This window comes from Ambystoma mexicanum, chromosome 7p (assembly GCF_040938575.1).
Source record: "Ambystoma mexicanum isolate Mex_15411 chromosome 7p, UKY_AmexF1_1, whole genome shotgun sequence".
NCBI classification, from domain to species: Eukaryota; Metazoa; Chordata; class Amphibia; order Caudata; family Ambystomatidae; genus Ambystoma; species Ambystoma mexicanum.
This window is the reverse complement of record NC_090939.1, coordinates 375,053,372-375,077,141: the sequence shown is the minus strand read 5'-3', so window position 1 is coordinate 375,077,141 and position 23,770 is coordinate 375,053,372. Positions and strand designations below refer to the sequence as shown.

Sequence of the window (23,770 nt, the reverse complement as noted above, 5' to 3'; positions counted from 1 at the left end):
CACTGCTGTCCTGAACCCTTGTTCTGTGCGAGAGAGGAGCTCCAAAGAGGACGATACCTTCCCTTTGGCTGGTGTGACCAACCGGTCTCGGGACGAACTTTCAAATCGCCCATCTCCCGAGCTCCTAGGAGTTTCCAGATTTGCAGAACCCCAATACCAGGTGACCTGCTGCCCATTTCGTGTGCATTGTCGTGGAATGGCCAAATCCGTCCAAATCTTTGCTGAGCCCTCAAGGACACTACAGAAATCCAATCCAAGTCACCCAGACCCCCTCATCAGAACATGAGACTGGAGGAAGTGAAGAAGTTTGAACGGGCGATCTGCTTCCTTGTTGGTGCTCTAGAAAAGGTGCCAAAAGCGCAGAGTGAATCAAGAAGTTGTTGAAAGACATGCCCCAGGTGCTCCTTCGAGATTGCTGCTGAGAGATCCCTTCCATTGTCCTGCCTTCAGTCATCAGACCAAGGAATCCGTAGGTTGGGTCCAGAGCTGCAACATCGCTGAGCATCCAGTACAAACCTTTTCTTCTAACCTAAGGTACTGTGGGGAAAAAGGCCTGATTCCAGAAAGTCAACCCAGAGTGTTGGAGTGCACGTGGATATCCAGGGCAATCCCCTATTACCTCTGTCTCAAGCCGCTGCTTGTGTCCCTTCATCGAGTTCTATTTTAGGGTCTCCACCATTAGTTGTTAACTTACTGCTTCTAAAAGACTAGAAACTTGAAAAAAAAACCACATGAGCTCTTGGTATTCTGCTGTTTGGCAAGACTTTGAGCCCTCTCCGAACTGCCTTTAGCTAGGGTTGCGTTTTTGGACTTAAGACTTTCTGTGCGGAGAAACCCCCCCCTAGAACCTTGAACCTGACTAGTATTGCTCCAACCTTTTTTCTTCCTTTAAGTTATTTATTTGTTTGCAGAGTAAATGTCTTACTTTAAATCTGCTAAGAACCAGATGTGTGCCTAATTACTGATAATACGATAACATTCTTTTCCCTTTCCTATGTTGCAACAAATGTAAGCGCGAACAAGCACAAAAGTGAAAGTGTCCTTTGAAGTATATCCTAAAGTATTCTGAAGTGTTTTGCGTAAACAAATGAGGTATTTAAAGTGATTCTGGTGTAAATATAATAAATATATAATTTTATATGAATTATAGGTGTGCTTATTTGTTGTAATGTCCAACTGGGTTCAGTGTACTTACCTACAGCTCGCATCTTCCTCTTCAGATAAGCCTGACTGCTCTGCCACTCCACCAAGGTCCTGAGTTAGTACAGACTGATGCTAAGAGTTGGGGGATCTACAAACCACTGGGATAGTTTACTAAAGTTTTACCTCCAGGTGGGACACTAGGAAAACTCCCCTAACAGAGGCCTTTGCGCACTCCCACCCAGGGCATGGCGCAAGGTTCCAAAATGGCAGATAGGCACGTGGCAGAGCCTGCTAGGCCAGTGGCCATTTTGGATTTGACTCTGGGCTTGCCCCTGCTCTCGCCCATTGAATGGGCCTTGCAAGAATGTTCCAGTCCCCTTCCCTCTGGAAGCGGCAGTGGTCTGCATGGTACAGGCATCTGGTCTCCTCAGGGACCGCCCATATGGTCTCTGTTCTCTCTCCTTTTTCCTCTGCCATTAATAGTGGCACCCGGTGGGAGGCCCTCCTGGACCTCTTCCACTCCTCTTAGACCATCATTAATGTCTACTTAAATGGCACCGTCTTGGTTCAGGGCCCTCAGGCCAATCTCCTCTTTGCTAGATGCTTCCTGCGCCTTCTCAACTTCCTCTCCTGCTATCCTTTCTTACCTTTCTCTGGCTCCTCTGCCACCTCTTCGGCACCCCCTGATGCTTCTCTGGCCACCTTGTTACCTCCCTCCTCTGCGACTCCCCTGACCCTCTCTGACTACCCTACCTTCTCTTCCTTTTCCCAGCCTCAGGCACCTCCAACACTTATGCACGGTGTACCTCTGGTATGTATCCCTCCCCCCCCCTTGGAAGTCCTTCGAATGTGGCAACCTGCTCCACATCGCTACTCTCAACTCTCGTTCAGCTCTCAAGCACTCCTCTGACATCTGCCATCTCCTGGAAGAGCTTTATTTGGATGTACTCAGTCTCACCGAGACTTGGTTCACAGCCAGCTCTCACGAGCTCCCACACACTCCTTCCCGATGGCTACAAGATCCTCTCCGAACTAAGAACCAACCGTCCCAGTGGGGGTGTAGCCTTGATTTTCCCAGAGTGGATCCCTGCTTTTATCATTCTACTGCAGCACTACTCCTGCTTTGAATGCCTGGTCTGCAGTCTTTCCATCTCTCCTGGCCTTTCTCTCACTGTGGGCATTGTCTACAGGTCGCCCTCTTCCTCTCTGAGTGGGCTGACCTCTCCTCCTTGCTCCTTGCCTCTACCTCTCAACTTATCCACAGAGACTACCAGCCCTTCTTCAGGACTCCTTCGCAACCTCTGCGATTTTTTTTCTCTCTCTCTCTCTCTCTCTCTCTCTCTCTCTCTCTCTCTCTCTCTCTCTCTCTCTCTCTCTCTCTCTCGACTCACTCTGCAGGGCACAACCTGGATGTTCTGATCTCCTTAGACCTCCTCTTCTCTAACCCTCTCACCAATCCTCTCTTGGAGTGATCACTTTCTCCTTTCTTCCCACCTCTCTCTCTTCCCCGCAGGTCAAGCCGACTCCAGCATTGCCACCTACCTTCTCTGTTATCCGACCCATGAAGCATGTCTCAGTTGAGGCTTTTGCTGCTACTTTATCTCCTCGTACACCTTTGGCTGACTCACACCCTGACACAGCCCTCTCTAACATTCATCTCGAACACTCGGGATATCATTTCCCCTATCACATGGTTCTGCTTGAAGCCCACATCCAAGTGCAACTCTTGGTACGATTCCGACCTCGCCGCCTTTAAACACAAGTGTAGGGCGGCGGAGACAAAGTGGAGGGCCTTGGGTGCACCCCCTGACAATCTGGCCTGCCGCCAGCTACAAAGGCAGTACAGACGGTCTGTCCTCTCTAAGAAGAGAGCCTACATGCAAGCCTGCATCTCTGCGGCATCTTACATCTCAGCCGAACTTTAGACAAGTCCGATCTATGAAAGTCTTGTCAAAGCAGGTTTTCCCCTGCTCATCCAGAAAAATCAAGGACCACATCGACACCCTTGGCCGATTTCTGCAATCACTCCTTTGCCACTGGAACTTTCCCAACCCCCTTAAGCACTCTCTTGTGCACCCCCTTCTAAAAAAGCCATAGTCCAATCCTTCCTCTCCGACTATCGCCTGATCTCCATCCCTCTTTTTTCCTCGGCAAACTATTGGAAAAGCTGACCATTCCCAGCTTAATCTACATACTGAATCTGTTGGTTGCCTCCATGACCACCAGTATGGCTTCAAAGCTGCCAGAAGCACAAACTGTTCTCTTGAACACCCGTGAAGACTTGCTCTCCAATCTTGACTCTGATCTCCCTTCTGTCCTCATTCTTCTTAATCTATCTTCTGCTTTTGACATGGTCAACCATGCCATACTGCTCAATCATTTCCGGGACAACCTTGGTATTACTGATCAGGCCCTGGCCTGGTTGAACTCCTTTCTCACCGACTAATCCTCTCAGGTCCAACTGGGGTCTTTCCTCTCTTCTATCTCTCTCTCTACTTGTGGTGTTCCCCAGGGGTCTTTCCTCTCTCCCTGGCTCTTCCACCACTACCTGGCACCTCTTGCCCACCGCATCGCTACTTTCTGCTCCAATTTTCAATGTTATGCGGATGACTCGGCTCTCTTTCAGGCTCCCCTCAGTCACTCCTCTTCTCTCATAGCAGACTGTCTGCCGCAATTCAGGAATGGTGTGCCGCCAATGATCTCTGCCTTAATGCCAATAAGACTGAGATCCTCCTCATTGGGACACCCTCTCCCTCCTTTCCTCTCTTTGGCTGCCCACTCTGGGCCCTCTTCCTGCTCCTTCCTGTGAGGCTAAGAACCTTGGTATAATCTTTGATTCCACCCTCTCCTTCTCTCCTCATATCTCCGACGTCTCTAAGAATTCAAACTATCAGCTGCACCACCTCAGAGGTATTCTTCCTTTTCTCACTTCACCCAGAAGCTCACTGTCTCCAGAGCTCTGGTACTCTCTAGGCTGGACTATTGCAACAGCATCTTTCTAAATCTTCCTGCCTCTACTCTTCGACCTTTATAACGTATCCAGAACAGGACTGCTTGACTTGTCCTTGGCCTCAAGCACAGGGATCGTATCTCTCCAGCTCTGACATCTCTTCATTGGCTCTCTGTGGCTACAAGGATCAACTTCAAGACCCTCTGCATTGTCCACAAGGTTTTCTGGGGCCTGGAACTGCTCTACCTCCAACTCTCTCTTCCAAAACATCTTCCTTCTCGAGCTCTCCGCTCATCTACCTCCAACTCTGAGGGTCAGACGCTGCTCCAAGCAGAGAGTTGGGGGCAGATCTATCTACTCGGCTGGGGCCTCCTGCTGGAACAGCCTCCCTGCCACTCTCAAACTTGAGCAGAACCACCTCCGGTTCCGGAAGCAATTCAAGACCTTCCTTTTCACTTCTGCTTTCCCTCTTCCCCTGCTGATGCACTTGACTGCTCCGCGCACTGGTCACCTAGTCACCCTCTGAACTTGGGCCCAGGCTCCTGCATGTCCAGTTGCCCTTGCACTGCCTCCAGGCTTAAGGGTCTGTATCTGCAACCCTACAGTCCCTTCTCTCTGTACTTATGAGCCACCCGCTGACTGCACTGTGAGTTAACTGCACTTCTCCCTTCCCCTCCCCTTTTGCACTTCTCCCCTTCTCCCCTTCCCTCTTCCCCGCACTTGCGCAATCTGAATGAAACAAGGCCTACTAAGATCGTCATTGTCATTGCATAAATGCTGCATATCATATATCATGCATCTACCCATCGCAGCCTTATGGCTACACACCTCCGGTGCCTCAGCGCTTTGAACAGGAGCGGAGACCCAGCGCCTGGGAGGGCCGGACCCATTGGGATCAGGCTACTTGCGAGGACCGCTTCTTAGATCGGTCATGCGTTTCCCTCCGATAGCGGGGCTCCTGAAGGATATAGTGAAGGAGTTGATGCCGTAGGTGGTGCCTCCTCGGCCTCCTGTGGGTCCTCTGCCTATTCATCCAGCGCTACCGGTGCCGGTCCCTCCCCCGGTCCAGGCCCTACCGGTTGTTCAGACCCTTCCTCCACCTCCTGTACCGCCAATGCTTCCACCTCAACAGCCGTTCCTGTCTTCGTCTCCAGACTTGGGGGGCGGGGGGTCCGGCCGGCACCTGTTTGCCAGGGCCCGGACTCCCCTCGGTCTGTAAAAAAGGGGCATGGGCGATGTACACCAGCTTAATCAAAAATAGTAGTTCTCCCAGAAAGCAAGGCTTTCTGAGCCTCTGATGCCCAAAAAGGAAAGATTCTGACTATGCATGTGCCCAAGGATTCTGACCTCTGATGCGCCACAGGCATATTCATCTCCAGGCTGAACGGTCAACAATCTTCATCACATCCGGCCTAATCCAGAAGGCACGTCACTCTTTCCTTGAAGTCTTTTAGAGCTTAGTTATTCTTTACTAGAACGTTGAGTACTATTTACATAAAAAAGCAGCCATTGGAGCGCACTCCAGATACTATGCTCGCTACAATATCCCTTTGTGTTAAAAAAAACAACTGATTAGCTTGGCTCGAAGCCCATGTAAAACAAACTTCACTATTGTTGATTGTGGTCAGTGTAGGAGTAAATTTCAAATGCAGTTTACTACTTGGATACCATCGTGCACAAATCACTACACGGCTTGAGATAATGCTCAATCTCCTGTTTGACTAGAATACACAACAGTGGATTGGTAGTAGCGGCTTGCAATTAGTTGCTATCTTTAAAGGCCGTACACAGGTGTATAGAAGTGGTTGTTTTGCATCCCCCAGAGGACGGTCATGGCGTTGCTCTGTTGGTATTGGAGCACAACTGGTATATGCTAATCTTCTACAGCATGGGGTCTTACATGGATTCACATGCTGATGAATATTCCCCGTCAGGTTGGAAATCCTCAGTACTGTTAGAGCAGTTTTGCTTTAAAGCTAAAAACTGCTGGTCACTTATATAGTCCATTGCTGTCATCTTGGGTCATACTGCACCAGCCAATGACATTCATCCTCCTTAGCTCCACCCTTGGTGGCCATCTTCAGATTTTTACCCACATTTTTCGTGTTGGGAATCCTCGTGTCTGCTCCTCGAAATCTCAATATATTTTTATCCTATTTTAAGAAAGATCTTTTTTTTCTTCATCCTAGTCACCATTGTGACTACTGGCTGTGGAGACCCATTGCCGTTTGAGATCCCATCCATTGCCTGGATCTCCAGACCGTGTGAAGCTGCAATCTCCGACTTTGGCCTTCAACATGCACCATGGCTGACGCAACAAGGAAAAACCTCTTCAGGGACTACTCAAAATGCAGCCTAAAAAACATCATCAAATATCGACATCAAAAATGCATCTACTACTTGCATCCGGACCACGATGCAGACTGGTGTTCCATCTGCAAGGCCTTCTCTTCCAAGACACTGAGAGATTGTCAACACCCTTGGAGGACACTTCCTGGGGGAGATAACAAAAAATGCTGTTGTCCCAGGCTTTGACTTCTTCGTTGATGGCACTGCGGCAGCGGAGCCTCCATCTACTGAAAAACAAAAATCAACAATGTCCTCTCTGTCGCCTGGTCGGGTACCTCTGCCCAGCCAGGTACCAGATACGAGCAGATCATTGGTACAGTCTACAAAAGCCTAAATCTTCATCAAGATCCTTGTCGGCTGACCCATCAGCAGCTATCCCGTCAGAGACTTTGTCCAAGAAGGCTGCTACCCCTTCGATGACCTCATCCACGGAGCCCGCTTCACCGGTTTTCACCCTGTCAACAACCCTGTCAACAACCACAGTCACCGTCTCCATGGTGACTACGACCGCATCCAGAGTAGCTCTGCCTCCAAGGTCTTGTCCAGCCTTGCCGGCTTTGGCCATGCCAGCGGCTGCACTGTTGCCATCACCACAGCCTCCCGTGTTGCCCTCCTTCCCCAGGGGTGCTAGTGAGGACAGAGGGATACCTCTGGCCCTTGTTCCTCCCAAAACCTACTAAAGCTACACAGCTCTTCACCCGGTCCCCGGCAGGTTTTCCCAGGGTGTTGCCTCCTGCTCCAGTGATCTAGCCCTCCAAACTCTGACGACTTTCTGGAAGGTTTCCACTCTGACCAGGAAGGCAAACACTGAGAGCCTGATCCCATTCTGCCAATGCCTTGTCAGCCAGTTCGGCTGGCTCACGCTACAAAATCTTTGCCTCGTGCCTCAGTGATTCCACCTACAGCACCTAGGGATTTGTTGATGGACACCTTGACCACTCTTCACACTTTGGTCTCCAAAATCCAGCAGCGTCTCCCTTCAGCAGCTCCCATACCTAGTCCGGCAAGGAGCCCACTGCTGCCTTTCTGGCCTCGCTTGACACCACCTTGCCCAGCTCCTGCTGCTCCTCAACATTTGCCTGTTGCAGCCCCTCCTGTGATAGGAGAGGCAGCTCTTAGGGACACTGTCACCACCACTGGCACATTCCAGGGTACCCAGGGGACTGATGACTTTGACTATGTTCCAGCGGATGGCGAACCTCCAGACGCTTGCTTGCCTTCCAGAGATTCTCCAACGGATGAGATTGGTTTGTTGCATGCGATGATCTCCTGTGCTGCAAAGCTGTTCAATCTCATTCCAGAAGAGAAAAAGAAGAAAGGCTTCCTTTTTCAGAGACAAGTCCTCTAGGAGAGCTGTGGTGTTTCTTCCTCTACTAGATGATGTTTGGGAAGATGGCCTCCTGGTCATGAAGACCACTTACTTGGCTCCTATGAAAAAGGAGCATTTGGAGAAGTACAATGTTCCAGACACAGCCTTGAATTGCCTCAGATCCCAGCCTTCACCGGACTCTGTGGTCTCTGCAACAGCTAGGAAGAGGTCTACAAACCCTTCTTCCTCTGATTGTCCCCCTGATCAGGAGGTAAAATGCCGGATGCTGTCGACAAGCGCATCATTATCATCATAATCATCATAACTGCAGCGTCCACATTCAAGGAAGCTAATGCGTTAGCTATCCTATCCAGATAGGATAGAGCTTTCATATATAAGCTGGGCCCCATACTTGACTTCCTCCCAGACATCAAGAAAGCTGAAGCCTTAGCTGTGTTCCATAAAAGGGAGGTGGCTTCTGCCCATGCAATCGCCATCGCCCTGGACATCGTAGAATCTGACTTCCGGCAGAAGGGCAATGGAGTGTCTCTAGGCCTCCAGGGTTGGCTCAAAGCCGCCAGCTTCAACCCTGACATGCAGTCGAAAGTGGTGGACATGCCGTTTGATGGAAAGAACCTTTTCGGAAAGGCTGTCGACACACTCCAGTCCATCAAAACGGACACAGACTGCATGTTCATTGGGCATGATTCAACAGCGGAATCGTACCTTTCACTCCAAAGACCTCAAAAGTTTTCATCCCTCTCGTTCCGCCACCCAGGAGTCGTATAGCGGGTGTTGCCAAGCATACAGAGGAGGTACCCAGCATAACCGCACTCCAGCGGCCTGAAAGAAGCCTGACCCGGCCCAGGGCAGGCATCCTCACTTCAGCACCCCTGTGGGAGGCTAGGTATTTCAATTTGTCAACCAGTGCCTCAACATCTCCATGGACAAATGGGTGCTCAATATCATCCAACGGGGTCACACCCTGCAATTCCCGGACAAATGCATTCACATTGCCTCATCTCAAGGCAAGAACAACACGTGCCTCAACTTCTAAAGGAAGTTCAAGCAATGCTAAAAAAAAAAAAATGGGGGGTGTGGGGCGCAAGAGTCTGTGCCTTTGCTCCCCCAGGGTTCTGGGGTGTACTCCAGATACTTTCTAGTTCGAAAGAAGTTTGGCGAGTGGAGACACATCCTAGACTTAAAACAACAGAACAAATTCCTCAAATCCCAGAAATTCAGGTTTATTGCATTGCAGCACGTGTTCGGCCAGCTGGAGGCTGGGGATTTCCCCTTTCCCCATTCATCGCACACACCATAGGTCCCTGCGCTTTGCCGTCCAGGGAAAACATTACCAGTTCAAGACTCTTCCATTTGACCTAAAGTTGGCCCCAAGGGGCTTCACGAAGTGATTGGCTCCGGTGGCAGCCCACCTTCCTCTCAAGGGAGTCTGTCTATCCCTACCTAGATGATTGGCCGGTCCGATCCTGCCCTAGCTGTGCGGCACACTGCAGTGACCATCCAGGCACTGACTTCTCTGGGATTTTCTATAAACTATTTGAAATCCTGTGTGGTGCCATCTCAGAAAGCACTATTCCTGGGAACCTGCTTCAACACAGTATTGTGTCTAGCGACCCCATTGGAGGAGATGATCACAGCCATCCTGGTAAAGGTTCAATGGCTGTCTGCAGCCCAGATAGCAACCGTCCGGTCCATCAAGTCCCTGTTGGGGAAGATGTCCTGTTGCATCCATCTGGTTCCTCATTGCAGACTACAGATGAGACCCCTTCAAGAGTTCCTGGATCACAGATGGAAACAAGTCACAGGCTCATGAAACAAGATCAACCTCAATCCAGCCTTCCGACGGGCCCTGCACTGGTGGTCCATTCACCTTCATCTCTCGCAAGGCGCGCCCTTTCAGACCCCTGCTCATCAGGCCACTGTCATGACCAACCCCTCCCTGGAACGTTGGGGGCACCCACACAGGCCGACTACGCTAGGGACCTTTGGCTTATGGAGATGAATGAGTTGCAAATCAGCGTCCTAGAACTAGCTCTCTCAGCGGACAAAGCTATGTCTACCCTCTCCTCAACTCTTTCCTCTAGTCTCGACCAACTCTATTCCCCTTTCTCCTTTCCACCCCACTCGCAAACCTGCCCAGCCTTGGCTCTCTCCCCATCTCTCATCTACATGCCGTCTTCATCGCCTCGAAAGACGCTGGCGCAAACACCGTTCACCGGCCAATCGGACCACCTACTTTTCCTACCATGCACTTTATTATCATTGCATCAAGACTGCCAAGTGCACTTATTTCTCCAATCTTTTACACAGCCAATCCTCAAACCCTGACTCTTTCTCTCTCCTCCTACGCCTGGCCCTTCTGTTACATCACCCCTACCCGCTCCTGACCTCGCTAAATTCTTTTCTTCTAAAGTACACTCCTTACGTCGGGATATCTTATCTCCTTCATACAACGTTTCTTCTCCATCTTTTCCAACTCCCTCTACTACTGTCTCTAACTTCACCCCCGTGTCTGATTCTGATGTGGCCATTACTCTGGCCAAAACTCCCCCTACCGCTGCTCCCAGCGATCCTTTCCCCTCCTTACTTATTCCTAAAGTCTATCCGCTCTTGGTACCTTTTCTCACTGCTTTTTTTCAATGCCTGTCTCACTACCTCAACTTTCCCATCAGCTTTTAAACACACAACTATTATTCCCATTCTTAAGAAACCCACAGCTAACCCTCTTCTTGTGTCAAATTTGTGCCCCATATCTCTTACCCTTTCTATCTAAGCTGCTCGAGCGTCTTGTCTACTCGCAAATTTCATCTTTCGTATCTGACCTATCCCTGCTTCCTCCTACTCAGTCTGGCTTCCGGCCCTGTCACTCTACTGAAACTGCCCTAACCTATGTACTCCACTCTCTCCTCACCGCTCGTTATTCGAAAAAATCATCTGTTCTTATTCTTCTTGACCTTTCTGCTGCTTTCAACACGGTGGAAAACTCTGCTTCTCGACTTTCTTGAGAGAGAGCCTGAGAGAGAGACTCTGGAAGATCAGGCAGTGTGACTGGGAGGCTATGTTGTTCACAAGGAGACCCAACCTCAACCTGAAGGTACTTGGGTTTTTGGGGAAGGTCCCAAAGGCACAGGGAACTGGAAGGACAGGATCTGGGACTGAGGGGTCAGCAATGTGAGGCAGACAACTCTTTGATTGTTAAAAACATGCCATGCCATTTTATGAAATGATAGATTATATTAAATGCCTCTCTAACCCTACTCTGAGAATTTCCATGCCCACAAAAGTAAAGCGAAACACTCTTAATGCAGGATGTCTGGCTCCCACACATAATCATCAAATACACAAAGAAAATATATGGCAATTCAATTAACATCAAAAATGATATTCACCGTTTCTTGATAACCTTTTAGTAACACGGGTGATTCAAGGTAAATTCAACTACAATGTTCATCAAAAGAAATAAGGAAATTTACGTAGATAGCAAAGTCTCATTTCATTTCTTGATGTTTCAATGTCAAGGTAAAGTTGTGTTAACCAAAGTTCCAACAACATCAAACCTCTTCTTCTTGGTGAAATAAAGACTTTCAATTTCCTCACGATAGCATCAATGTTATTCCCAGACACAATGCTTTGCCACCGCTTCCAGTTATCCAAAAGATTTGACACAGTTCAAAAGAAATACAACTTGAATAAATGCTAGTGGAACACAAGTCTTGGTTAACATTTATTATGTCGTTAATCACAAGATAAAAATTCACTTTAGGTATATTTGTCAGGATTGAGTCACAGTGCTGCTGCTTTGAATTCAACATCATCACTTTTACTAGAGTTTACCATGAAGACGTTCTCCTTTGCCTCCTAGTATTCTGCTTCACCTGGACCTCTGAAGTCTTCCATCTACTGACATCTAGATATACTACCACAGCATTAGTACTTTGTGATTCAAAAAACAGTTCTGACAAGATTCACTTTAGGTACTTCCACACCTTCAAATAGGCAAAGCACTCTTCCTCTGAATATCTCTTCAAAAGGGACAGCCTCTTTGCATCTCTCGTCTGTGTGCCACAACAACCTGAGTTTGCCTCTAGAACCCACTTCCTTCTTTCTCTTATAGTCTCTGGCAACATAGGTTGTGTCAACTTCAAATAATGTTTATAAGCAGCACGGTTCCCTTTCCCCACTTTGCCTTCACCTCTCTGGCAATTGTTAGCCAAAGTAATTACCCATAAGTCATGGTGTCACTTTCTTGACTTCAGGTAATGCTTGCACACTTGTATCTTAGGCAAGGTTGAACTTCTGTTGGGCTCATAATATTGGTTAGATTGTTTCCTGGCTCTGAGAAAGGCTGCTTTCAGTCTTAGTATGGGAATACTCTTGGCTTGGGCCATGCTTGTTCTCTCTCCAACTGCAGATGCAATTAATTTGTAACCACTTGACTTCTTTTGAGTAATGATTGTTCATATGAATAAAGAGGTACAGTTCACTCTTCCTTTGAAAAGCAAAATTAGGCACACGCGACCACTTCATACGTTTTTACAAAGGTTAAATGTTCAACAGTGTCTTTCGTAGCGTTTGTTCTGCGTAATGAGACACGCAACCACTTCTTCATAAGGCTTACAAGGGTTAATGGTTTATTTCTTTTGCAGTCTTTGCTCTTCACGCGAGTAAAAGTGGAATTCCCTATCACACGTGAGTACTACTTTCCCATTGTCCCCTTGTTGGACTCAACAAACCACTTGAGCTCGCTTCTGCTTATACGCAAGTGAATATTAAGCTGGATACTGTTGCCGGCAATACTTGTGCGAGGAATCAGAACACCAGGTTTGAATCACCGGCTTCTGTGATCCCCTTTCCACATGTTGAACAACTTCTACGGCTTCTGGCTTCACTTGGGACCCACACCCATCCTCAATGAAGGTATCTCTGGTCCGGCCACTTGATTAAGCAGCCTCTCTCGCTCCTGAGACCCACAGCTTTACAACAGCTCTTTTGCCTCGGTCTCTGACCCGTTTCTTGCACGGCAACCTCTGCAAGTAGGCCCATGTGAGGGAACGCAGCCTTCCTGCACGCTTTCTGCTGCGCAGCCTCTGCACCTCAGAGTTTGGGGGAACTGGAACTTCTCAAAACAAGCAGGTGAAATCTGCTGCATCCACGTTCCAGCATCCCTTTGGTTCTCCCACTTCTTGGATTGCCAACACTGTGCCTTCTTCCTTCTGCCTCTGCTACTACTGCATGCACTCCAGTCACAGTTCCAGCTTCTTCCAATTGCCTGCGCCTGAGGGGGCCTTTTATGCCTCATAGATACCTTCATGTGTGGGCTGTTAGGCTTAATTGCCTGCCTAATGCTACAGCGTAACTCTTCAGTCCTCTTCCTCGGCCCAGTACTCATGGGACTTGGAGTCCCGAACAACAAAGTTAGTTATTTTAAATAATGGGCCTCATTATGAGTCAGCCGGTCCGGAAACAATGGTGGCGGTATATCCGCCGCCACCGTTGTTTCCGGACCGGCTGATTCTGAGTCCTGCAGGCAGGAGGTGTCAATGCCGCCAGGTCTGACCTGGCGGTATTAACACCAACCGCCTGCAGGGGGACATGGAAACACTGGCTCCGTCATAGACGGAACCAGTGTTTCCATGGTCCCCATCCCCATGGAGTCCTATGGGACTCCATGGGAATGGGGATTTACAGAATTCCGCCTCCAGAATTACCGTGTCACCAGGGTTGTAAGGCCCTGGTGATTCTGGCAATCATGGAGGTGGAATGGAATTACCGGTCCGGCGGCAGCCTGCCGGTTTTTCCGGCGCGGCTACCGCCGGACTCGTAATGAGGCCCAATGTCTTGATTTTAAGGGTAGATTTATGTTCCATAGAATCATTTAAAGATGACCCATTAGAATTTGTTAAAAACTAAGACAGTCTACTTAAGGCAATATTTCTAGATGTCTTTGTATAATACCTTTGGGACTAAGGAGGATGTTTATCCTGTAATACCTTCAAGGGTCTTTCTGTTTTTAAGGCTTGTTCAGGTTTTATGTTATTTGCGCCCAGAGCCACAGATATTATGTGTTTCAGATACATCATAACGACAGTAAGCCATTACCTCCATTTTAAAGGATAAATACTGTGTCTAATCCCACGGGATCTGTGCACCACTCTGGGCCTCTTTTCTTCCCAGGTGATGCTCCGGCAGTACATCACCCCCAAAGTTAGGATCAAGACGCATCTGCCTTTTCCCTGCCCACCTGGGAGGAGACTTTAGGCAGGGATCTGTAGGATTCGTCACAGGGACCCATACCAAAACTAAGGAACAGTAAAACTCAATCCCACCTGGCAGAAAAGTGAACCAGGTCTGCCAACAGGGGTCTGGAATGCCCAACCATTAGGAAGAGCATCCAGACAACTCTTTTTCATCGCAGTACCTGGAACAGAAGGGAACTAGGTCTGCCAACCTGGATCAGGGCCCCCCACGTTTTGGATGAGCGCCCAAACAACTGTTCTTCGTTGCAGTACCTAGTAGAGAAGGGAACCAGGTCTGCCAACCAGGGTTAGGGACCCAACACAGTTTGGAGGAGTAACCAAACCACTCGTCCTTGTCCCAGTATCTGAGCGACAGGTGAACCTGGTCTGCCAACCGCGGTCTGGGACCCATATATATGGTCCGGGGAAGTGAGACTTTTCCTCCACCAATTCAAACTAAACTTTCAAACCAAGAACTCCCTTTTGTCCAGTGGGAGGGAACCATTCCTCTGGACCAGGAAGGATGCCCTTTGACTTAGTGTAGCATAGAGTGTAGACGACAGACCTAGGATTCCGACATAGAACTATGAACCTTTGCTTTTTGGACATTCTGATAGAGACATTAGTATTTGGTTAAGGCAGGCAAACCCCTCCTAGAGTTAGGGCGATATAGGGTTTTCTTTTAATTTTCTTACATTAATAAAAGTCTCTAGCAACCACGATGACTCCTCTGTGTCAGAGTCTTACGGCTGGACCCTTACAGTATCCCCAGGCAAAGAGTCTAGGAGACGCTTTCTCATTCCCTTGGGACTGTTCCTGTATGCATTCCTGCCGATTTCCGTCCTATTACGCGTGATCAATACACCCAAACAAGTCTGCTGCAAGATGATCCTCTGCGCCAGCCTGGCCCAGGGAGATCTGCTATCCAAACCATCTCCGTCTCTCAGTGGCTCCAGCCATCAGACTGCCTCCTCTTCTGGACCTACCTTTCAGAGAAGACGGGGTCAATCCTGCACCATGACACAGTATCTCTGAGCCTAGCAGCCTGGCTCCTGCAGCCCTAGAATGTGGACACTACTCGCTACCTCCAGAATGCAGGAATATTCTAACCACGGCCAGAGCTCCATCAACACTCTCCTGCTACAAGCACAAGTGGAAGCGCTTTACAGTGTCATCCACAAAAGATTTCTCTGCTGAGCAGAGACTTGACTACTTTCCCTTGCTAAATGTGTCCTTCCTGCGTGTCCATCAAGATGCACCTGGCCGCCATATCCCAGTATAGTCGTGCTCTGGGCAACCTCTCCCTGTGGTCTCACAGGCTCATGAAGGAGTTCCTCAAGGGTCTCTTCACAGCATTCCCTTCTGTGAAGGTGCCGGCTTGGGAGCTGTATTTGTTCTGTCAAGACTGAGTCCTCTGTTTGAACCTATGCATAGCACATCTTTAAAGTTTCTGTCTTGGAAGACTGCCTTCCTGGTGGCTATCCCTTCAGCCAGGCGTGTTGGCGTGTTCAGCCAAGCTCTCTCATGTAAGCCTGCGTATTTGTCTTTTCACCAATCCAAGGGGGTGCTGCGAACTCGTACATCCCTTATGCCAAAGGTCCCATCAGATTTTCACTTAAAAGAGCCTTTGGTCTTACCAGTTTTCTTTGCAATCCCGTCCTCCCCTGCGGAAAGGTCTTTGCATTCACTGGATGTTTCGTGTGCCTTGAAGTTCTATGTTGCACGCACCAAACTCTTTCTAAAGACTTCTCAGCTTTTTGTTAATTTTGCACCTGTGGCACAAGGGGAAAGTCCTTTCCGAAGGCTTGCATCTCCAGGTGGCTCTCTGGCTGTATCATGTGTTGCCCTCATCTGTCCAACATATTGCTGCAAGGCCAGCCAAGAGCCCAAGCCACCAGAGCCATTGCGTCATTTACAGCATGTCTCTCTGGTGTTCCTGTGCTAGATATCTGCAGGGCTGCTGCATGACGTTCTACCCACACCTTCACGAGATTCTACTGTATCAACAAGGATTCCAGGGAGGAGTCCTGGTCGGCCAAGCAGTGCTTCACATCCTGTTTACATGAGGCGAGTTTTTTCCGGGGGTAAGTGTATTGCTTCTGTTGGGCCTTTCCACCTCCCGTGGCTGTGTGTATGTACTGCTGTGTAATCATATTCATGAGCATGTGAATCCATGTAATACCCCATGCTGGAGAAGGAATATGTTACTTATCAGTAACTCTTATTCTCCAGCATGGGTCTTACATTGATTCACAAGTGAACCCTTCCTCCTTCCCCTCTATGGCTCTTCTTGGTTCCTACTGCCACTTTATGTGCGTGAACACATTTGAAGATGGCAACAGGGGTGGAGCCAAGGAGGACAAATGCCATTGGCTGGGGCAGTATGACCAAAGGTGACCGCAATGGGCTATAGAAGCGATGAGCTGTTTTAGCTTTAATGCAAAACTGCTTTCATATTACTGAGGCTTCCCAGCCTGACGAGGGGAAATATTCATGAGCATGTGTATCCATATAAGACCCATGCTGGAGAACCGGAGTTACAGGTAAGTAACTTGTTCCTTACATAGGCCCTGAGATGTTGAGCTGGATCTGCATGGGCTAGCATGTAACAGTAGTTTCCTTTGGTATCAAACGACAACATGGCGGTCTCGTGTGACAGAGCGTCTTTGGTGTGTTGGAACACAGCCTATTGGTTTCCTGCCCCTACCTATGGCGCGTAAAATTTCTTTTTTTGGCATGCCAGGATGCTCAGCTGAGCAGTTTCTCAAGTGTTGAACGAGTTCTCAGGACTGCTGGTGTTGAGTGCCTGGGTAACATGATGTTGGATGCTTTAAAATGCACTCCTTTCACATATGTATAATGCCCTGGTGAAAACGGTGGTGCGAGTGCAGCTTGGAAAGGAGGAGCCCTCTTCATTGGCAGGTTTTATTTGTGTTTTGCTTTAACATACAAACCTTTCCCAAAAGAATTACAAAAGATTTCTTATGCACACAACATCATACATTCAGTGACTGATACATGAATATTATTTAAACAAATCTAGTACATGAAATGAACATCATCCATACAATTAATTCCTAAATGTTATAAGGGTAAAAATTCATACAGAATAATGAACAAAAGAGGAGAAACAACCAATGTCATCTTAATTTCAATAATGTATACAATTCTCTCAAGAGCAACAATGTAGTAATTCATTAGACCAATACCATTTTTGGGTAATTTTACATACCCAACTCATTTTTCAACTAGTCCACAATCTTTAAGAAATGTTTGAACCTTAATTGTATATCTAACCCTTCTCCCTTCAAAGCTGCCTGGAGGTAATCCTTCCTATTCTTTCTGAACAGAATCTCTCTGGAGTTTAACAAATCCATCCTGAACCTCATGAATTGTGCTCTATCTCTGGAGTCAGGGAATGTTTGTAGATATTAAGCAATATGCCTGTTTTTCTGTTCAAACTTACAGCTTCCAATCAGCTTACATTTCCTAAGCGCTCGGCATGTAGATAACCAGTCCATGTCCCATAACCGCTATTTCATGGTATGCATGTTAACATCCAGCAAATCAAAAGTACAATTAATTGCCTCCAAAATCTTTATGGACAACACCACTACAATGTTGTATACCCGCAAGCAGGGAGGAACAGGATCCCCACAGCTGTTCGCAGAGGCACAGTCTTTGTGGAACTGGGCATTGCAACACTGCACTTATGATGCTGTTTCACCTTCAGGGTATTCAGAACACCATAGCAGATAATCTGAGCAGGAAATTCCGCTCTTGCCACTAGTGGGAGCTACACAGTCAACCCCACCAGGTGTTCCAGTGCTGGGGCACTTCAGAGGTAGACCTCTTTGCAACACATGACACCAAGAGGTGCAAAACCTTTTCTGGCATATTTCCACATCCCAGCAGTCTAGGACACACATTTGGGATATCATGGGGAGGAAAGTTCTGTATGCGTATCCTGCGATCCCTGTGGTGTAGCACGTAATCAACAATTTCTTTTTTTTTTTTTTTTTTATTGGTTTACATACAAACCTTTAAAATAAGACCATTCATTAGTCCTCATTACATAACATCACTTTACGTCACTTATCGTCCATCCCATTATTCCAGTAAACGTTTTTCGATTGTCGCCAAAAGGTGTGTCAGCGGCAGTATCAGTTTCATGTCCGTTCCTCTGAACATGTGTTGCCACCACTCATCAGCGTTGAGGGATGGATGACGCTCACTCAAATTACCCAGTAGTCGGGTTCTCTCTGTGCGTAAGTTTGTGCAGAATAACACCAAATGTTTTAGAGTTTCCGATTCTTGGGCACAGCATCGACACATGGGGTTCAAGTTCGCGTTAGCTGACCACGCTCTCAAGCGTTCTTTAGTTTTGAACATGTTAAGCCGAAGGCACATGAACAGTCTCCTTGCATTCGGATCTGGAAATAGTTCAATATATTTTTGTGGGTTATTGAAAGCCAGAGCCTCCGGTGGCACTTCGCTCAGTAGCTTCGAGGCTCCTCTTTCCGCGCATGTCAGCTCCCAGTCTGTGCGCCATCATTTTAGTTATGCTGCGTCCAGATTTTCTTGTAGCAGTTCAGGTTTGATGTCGTACTCTGACATTAGACTTTAACAACGTTCCAACCACATTGCCAAAACGCCTGAGGCTGACGAACCAGCGTTGTGAAAAATGGCAAATTGCGGGATGTATTTACATGCCATTATTTTTCGGTATAAGGATAACAGGCTCCAACATACACGTGCGTGGATAGAGATTAGCGATAATTCGTACCTGATTGAGGCCGTCGAGGTGCCTTTTGCTATGCCCAGAATTTTTGTCCAAAAGATATTCTCGAGCGTTGACCACAACTTCCATGAACAGCCCAATGCGTTTTCTGCCCCGTACGTTAGAGACGGTATTGCTTTTTGTTGGTAAAAACGTAGTACTGCTTTAAGGGAAAACCTACCAAATCTGTTCTTTAGCACCAAGGCTTGATTTGCCAGTTGTTTGCATTTGCGTTTTGTCGCTGTGGTCCATGGATCATCGTTGATTCTTGAGCTAATGATCATTCCAAGATACTTCACGCTGGATGATATCAGGAGTTTTTCAGGTCCCATAAACCAAGATTGACTCGTAGTCGTTCTTCTACGACCGCTTTTGAGATTATTCAACACAAGAATTTCACATTTCTTTGTGTTAATAAGTAGATGGTTTTCATATACATATTGCTGTACTGCGTTGATTTTTCTTTGCCGGCCGATTGGTGTTAAGTCTAGAAGTATGAGGTCGTCTGCGTACAATTTCAGACAATATCAGTGCAGACTGATATTAGTGGCCCCTGAGTGGCTGAGACGGTTTTGGTACTCACACCTATTGGCCCTCTGCTCAGCTACAATCAAGCTGTGCCCACATCCAGCACTTCTATCCATGAACGAAGGAGCTGTGCTCCATCTCGACCCAGCCTCACTCAATCTGATGGCTTGGCTCCCGTGTTCTTAGAGTTTGGTTCATTGTTGCGAAACTGCCAAGCCGTCCTAGCTAGGGCGCGTGCTTCATCTACATTGGCATGTTATAGGAGCAAGTGGAGGCATTTTCAGTTTTGGTGCAGCTCAAAACGCCTGCAATCCACAGCCATCCAGCCTCAGGATATACTTCCTTACTGTGTCTGGTATAAGCAGGACTGGCACATTCCTCCATCAAAGTGCACTTAACTCGCTATTTGCAGGTATACCCGCTCAGCTGGAGCTACTTCCCTCTGGTCTCACTGGTTGGTAAAAGATTTTCTATGAGGCCTTTTCAGGGCATTCCCGTCTGTAAATCGAGCTGTCTGTTGAAACTCTGCTTCAGCTTGTAACCATTTTTCACACTCTGCAGCCATGGCACATTGTAACCTTGCAATCACATCAGAATCTTTCTCCTACAATTTAATGAGTTTATGTAAATTGAACCACAGTTTGTCACATAAACGGATAAGACAATCAACCTCTTGTTTCCTGTCTCCAGCCTAGAAGAGACAGAGACATGTTTGCAAAATGCTCCCTTTTGCAAAAACCTTGCTAAAAGCTTCCTTTTCAACTTCGGTATTAAATCTTTCCCTCCAATTTGATATTTTATCGGATGACCACGTTGCTAAGGTGAATACTTTCATTTCCAGATAACTGGACAGATCAGTAAATTCAGCTTCTATTTCTATCATGTTTGAACCCAGTGCCAGCAAAACAATATAGAGAAACTGTGTGCAGTCAGCACAATCACCACCGCTTCGCACACAATGCACTTCAGGCAGGACAAGAACCAAGTAAGCAAAGTTGGAAATGTACCTGGTGCAACAAAATATGGATCTGCTATGCATAGGCCACGCCCAGCAATTGCCTTACAGCCTGCCCACATTCTCCACCATAAACTTGTAGGGTATTTTGGGTTTCTAGCTTGCCACTAACACAGGGCTAAATTCACTTTGGATCACTTGCTGGGGAAACAACAGGACTTAGGATTGCACTAGGGACACAGTTTCTCTACCTTATTCGTATTTGTACTTGTATTTTATTGAATTTATATAGCCCTTTAATCCAAAGTGCTTTACATGAGAACAAGCAAAAATGCAACAAGCATAAGATGACAAATGAATCACAACTCAAACAGTATAAGGAACAATTTACAATATTGCTGAGGTGAGGAGGGAGTAGGGAGGGGCATAGGTGTGCGAGGGAATGGTAGGTACTAGTGGAGGTAAGAGCGGAAGTAAGAGTGAAGGCAAGAAGGTGTGAGGAAGAAGAGAGGAAAGAGTAAGACTAGATGAGGGCAGGGGTGGGGAAGAAGGTAGGATGGAGAGGGGAAGGAAGAGCAGGAGTAAGAGGAGGAATGAGGGGGTGGGAGAAGGAGAGGAAGCAAAGGGTGTTAGGGAGGGGAGTGAAAAAGATAAGATTTTAGAGAAGAGCGAAAGGAAGGGTAGGAGGGAGAAGAGCGGATGTGGAGGGGGAGGCGGTTCCAGTGGAAGGGAGTGAGGAGTTGGAAAGAGCGGAAGCGGGAGGGGGGCACAGAGTGGTGGAGGGGGAGAGAGTAGGAAAAGATTAGCAGAGCTGAGAGAACGAGAAGGGGTATAGAAAGTAAGAAGGGAGGAGAGGTAGGGGGGGCAAGACCATAGAGGGATTTGAAAACAAGACAGAGGAACTTGAATTTGAGCTTGGAGTGAAAAGAGAGCCAACCTAGAGAGGTGAGAGAAGAGGAGATGGAATCAAGGGGTAAGAGAAGGCAGAGTGAGCGGATGGCAGAGTGGTAGGTAGATTTGAGTGGGGAGAGATGAGATGAGAGGAGAGGAGGGGAGTACAAAGAGAAGGGAGGAACAGTAGAAGAGTCTGGAGAAGATGAGGGAGGAGATTAAGAGTTTAGTAGCGTGAAAGGTAAGGAGGGGTCGAATTTTACAAATGTTGTAGAGGTGAAAGTGACAAGACTTGGCAGTAAGAGATATGTGGTGAGATGGAGAGAGGTGAGGGTCAATGTGAATACCAAGGTTACGGGCATGGGGCGAGAAGGAGAGCTGGGAGGGGAGAAGAGAAGGGGAGGGAGGAGGAAGAGTGTTGGCACGGAAGAAAAGGAGTTCAGTTTTTTCAGCATTAAGAGTAAGGAAGTGAGAGGACATCCAGGATTTGATAGCAGATAGGCAAGAAGAGAGTTTATCCTGGATGTCGGGAGAGAAGGAGAGGAATAGCTGTGTATCATCAGCATAGAAATGGTGCAAGATACCAAAAGAGGAGATGATAGGAGCTAGGAAGGAAGTAAAGAGTGAGAAAAGAAAGGGGCCAAGGACAGAACCTTGGGGAACTCCGTGGGTTGAGAGTATATGTGGGAGAGGTGGAGCCACCCCAGGAGACACAAAAGGTGCGGTTAGAGAGATAAGAGGAAAGCCAGTTGAGAACAGTGTCTTTGATGCCAAATGAGGGGAGAGAGTTGAGGAGAAGAGGATGGTCAACAGTAACAAAAGCAGCAGAAAGGAATGGAGGAGTGTTTAGAGTAGCGTGCAGGGAGGAGAGAGTTAAGAACAGAGGTGAGAGCAGTTTCAGTGGAGTGCAGAGGGCAGAAGCCGTATTGGGAAGGAGGCAGTGGTTAGAGATAAAGGAAGAGAGTTGAGAATAGACAATGCGTTCGAGAAGTTTGGAGAGAAAAGGTAGGAGAGAGATGGGGCGGAAATTGGAAGCAAGATGGGGATTAGCAGAAGGTTTTTTGAGAATAGGGATGATAGTTGCATGTTTAAAAGGAGTAGGAAAGGTGGAAGTTGAGAGGCAGATGTTGAAGGAGGAGGTGAGATAGGGTATAAGGAGGGGGTAAATTTTAGGGATGAGGGGGGTAGGAATGGGGTCAGCAGGAGAAGCAGTAGGATGGGTGTTGGTTAGAAGGAGGCTAACATCAGAATAAGTGACAGGAGAGAAGGAGGACATAGTAGAGGTAGTGGGAGGAGGAGGAGGAGAGTAGGAGGGGGAGGAGAGGCTACTTTGACGGAGATTGAGGACTTTGTTATAAAAGGAAGAGGCAAAATCATTAGCAGAGAGTAGAGGCGATGGAAGGATCAGGGATAGATGGAGAGAGAAGACGGGCTAAAGTTTGAAAAATGCGGCGAGGGTGGGAGGATTGAGACTGAAGAAGGTCAGAGAAGTAGGTGCGTTTAGCGGAGTTGAGGCAGGAGTCATAGAGGTTATGATAGGAGAAGTATGCAGATTGGTTAGAGGGGCTGGGGTGTTTTGAGTCATTGACCTTCAAGGCGCCTAAGGGGGCGGCGCATGGAGGAGAGATGAGATGAAAGCCAAGGTTGGGCGGGTCGGCGAGAGGGGCAAAATGATGAGAGGGGGTAGAGAAGATCCAGAGTAGAAGAGAGGGAGGAAGTTAAGATGGGGGAGGCATCAGAGGCAGAGGGAGAGGAGAAGTGGGCGAGGGTGGGAGGGAAGAGGAGAGGGATGCAAGAAATGGAGAAGGGTTAAAGCTGCATAGGTCACGCCGGACGAAGGAGGTGGAGGATGGAGGGGAAGGAGAAGGGGAGGGAGGGGAGAGGAGAAATGAAAGTAAACAGTGATCAGATAGGCAGGTGGGAAGGGAGGAAATAGGGGAGGCGATGAAAGAGGAGGTAAAGATGAGATGAATAGTAGAGCCAGATTGGTGAGTAGGAGGGTAGGTGAGGGGAGAGAGGAGGTAAGAGTCAAGGATAGAGAATAGAGGAGAGGAGAGAGGGTTAGAAGAGAGATGGCGGTTAAAGTCGCCAAGTACAAGTACAAGTAGAGGAGTGGGGGAGGGGGAGATGAGGCTGAGGAGATGGTCAATATCCTCATAAAAGGAGCCGACTGGGCCAGGGGGGCGGTAGATGATTAGGAATGAGATAGCATGAGGAGAATTAAAGATTTTAAACATGAATTCAAAGGAAGGGAAAGTAGAGATTGAAGTAGGAGAGGGAGAAGAGGTGAAATGTGGCCGAAAGAGAAGGCCTAGACCACCTCCGCGGCCAGAGGATCGGGAGACATTTTCAAAAGAGGAAGAGGAGGAGGTGAGGGAGGCAGGTACAGAGGTGTTGAGGAGGGATCCAGGTTTCAGTGATAGGGAAATTGGAGGTTAAGGCATAGGAAAAGGTCAAGGACAGCTGTGGTTTTGTTACAGATCGACCTGGTGTTCCAGAGGGCAACGTCGAAGGCATTGGAGGTGTTAGTGAGATGAGGATAGATGAGGTTGCGGCGTTGGAGGGAGGCGTTAGGGCGAAGGATTGAATAGATGTGGGAAGAGGGGGG

General features: G+C 47.9%; 1 protein-coding gene across 2 annotated transcripts in view; it reads left to right on the top strand.

The window, feature by feature from the left end:
• USP25 (ubiquitin specific peptidase 25) overlaps positions 1-23,770 on the top strand; it is a 1,331,637-nt gene that overhangs the window by 1,291,666 nt on the left and 16,201 nt on the right. The window lies entirely within an intron of this gene.